The sequence below is a fragment of the Thamnophis elegans genome, chromosome 16, assembly GCF_009769535.1.
Source record: "Thamnophis elegans isolate rThaEle1 chromosome 16, rThaEle1.pri, whole genome shotgun sequence".
Classification (NCBI taxonomy): domain Eukaryota; kingdom Metazoa; phylum Chordata; class Lepidosauria; order Squamata; family Colubridae; genus Thamnophis; species Thamnophis elegans.
In genome coordinates, this window is record NC_045556.1 from 12,777,377 (window position 1) to 12,779,766 (window position 2,390).

Consider the following 2,390-nt stretch of genomic DNA (forward strand, 5'->3'; position numbering starts at 1 on the left):
GCACACATGTGGATTACCTCTTTATCTTTTCTAAACAATTGGCGTGTGCTTTGGGTAGAGTTTCTTTGGATGGAAACTCATGAGAAATACGTGATCCAGGTGGTGAGTGAACCACCAGTGAGAATACTAAGAGGTTTTTAGGGAGAAAAAAGTAATATTCTGTAGAAACCATGTAGATGCTATTTTAGAAATTCGTTGAACAAAATGGCTTCAGCTGTCCCCAATGGGTTTATTTATCTTTATTATTTATTATTATTTATTAAATTTATAGGCCGCCCAATCCCGAAGGACTTCGGGCGGCTTACAGAGAGGGAAGAAAAAAGAAAAGAAAAATAAAAGAATAGTTTAAAATTCACAACACACATTCGTTCTAATCGGGGCTGGACCTTACAATAAGGTCAACAGCCCCAGGCCTGCCGGAACAGCCAGGTTTTAACAGCTTTCCTGAAGGCCATGAGAGTGGGTAAGGTCCGGACCTCTGGGGGTAGCTGATTCCAAAGGGTCGGAGCAGCCACAGAGAAGGCTCTCCTCCGGGGGCCCGCCAGTGACACTGTCTGGCTGACAGCATCTGAAGGAGGCCCAATCTGTGTGATCTTATCGGCCACTGGGAGGTATGTGGCAGTAGGCGGTCTCGCAGGTACACTGGTCCTAAGCCATGTAGGGCTTTAAAGGTTATTATCTTATTATTTTATTGTCATTGTACGTATATACACAGTATAAACATTCAACGAAATTCCCATAACACCCAGAGACCAGGCCCAATGTACATAACAATCCCCAAACACCTAAACCCCCCAGGCATCCACACAACAGACCAAGTAGTGTTGTCCAATAGCCCACTGATGGTGGCCCTTTAGTTCATTTTTGAGTCCAATTACAGCTCTGGGATAAAAGCCATTCAGAAGACATGTGGTCCTAGTTTCAATTGTTCTGTTCCTTCTGCCAGAAGAAGGCAACAGTCTAAAAAGATTGTCAACAGGATGGGAAGAGTCTCTGAGAATGTTATGCAACTTCCTCAAACTGCGAGGTGCAAAGATGTCATCCAGGGCTGGTAGCTGGAGCCCGGTGATATTCTGGGCAGTTTTAATGATTCTCTGTAGAGCTTTTTTGTCCGCTGCAGAGCTGCTCCCATACCATGCAAGAATGCCGTATGTCAGGACACTCTCAGTGGTGCTGCGATAGTAGGACAGAAGTAGATGTCAAATCTACCGAACCAGTTAGAAGAGATTCCTACCAGTGGACCCGGAAAGCAGGCCACACCTACAGAAGAGGTTCCAAAAATTTTTGAAACCCACCACTGGCAAGGATCTTGTAACTTGACAGCTTTAAGACTTGCATGCTTCAATGCCAGAGTTTCTGAATAGCTACTTGGACCGACCTAAGTACTAATTCATAATTTCATATCCGGTCACATGGGCGTCAAGTCACTACCATCTGGTCACATGGGTGGCAAGCCACTCCCACAAAAGAGGCCACACCCACAAAGTAGGTTCCAACAATTTTTGAAACCCACCACTGATTTCCATGAATACCTAATCCATAAGAGTTCAATTGAAATGTAACTTACTCATGGGAGTGCTGCTTTTGAGAACCCAGCCAAAGCCAACTGCACCCCTGGTCCTTGATGATCATCAATCCAACCTCTACCCCCAGCTTTTTCTTACCCATCTTCCTACTACTGCCCAGGTGATTAGAGTAAAAGACAACAGAGGAATGCCCCAATCCCAAAGCTAGCTGCAGAATAAAACAAATCTTGGCAGTTCTTCAAGGACACAATGAGCCAGATGTCCACAAAATACAGCAGAGCTGCCACACACCACACATTGAAGCCAACCAGGGAATGCTAATATTGTGCCTTTTCAACAACAGAAGTGTCTGTTTTTCTACTTAATTCTCTGGGGACTTAAGGATGCCTTCTCAATTCTCTTGATGGTGTCTTTGAGCTTCCTTGAATATTGGGCAACGGGGACTTAGGGGCTAAGATGCTGAGCTTGTCGATCAGAAGGTCAGCAGTTCAGTGGTTTGAATCCCTAGCGCCGCGTAACCGAGTGAGCTCCTGTTACTTGTCCCAGCTTCTGCCAACCTAGCAGTTCAAAAGCATGTAAAAAAATGCAGGTAGACAAAATAGGGACCACCTTTGGTGGGAAGGTAAAAATGTTCCATGCGCCTTTGGCGTTTAGTCATGCCGGCCACATGATCACGGAGACATCTTCAGACAGCGCTGGCTCTTTGGCTTTGAAACGGAGATGAGCATCGCCCCCTAGAGTTGGGAATGACTAGCACATATGTGCGAGGGGAACCTTTCCTTTAATAAACACAGCATTGATTGAGTCAAGTGCCATCTCTTTCTGTATGATGCTTGTGTTCTGTTTTATCTGTGTGATAACCGC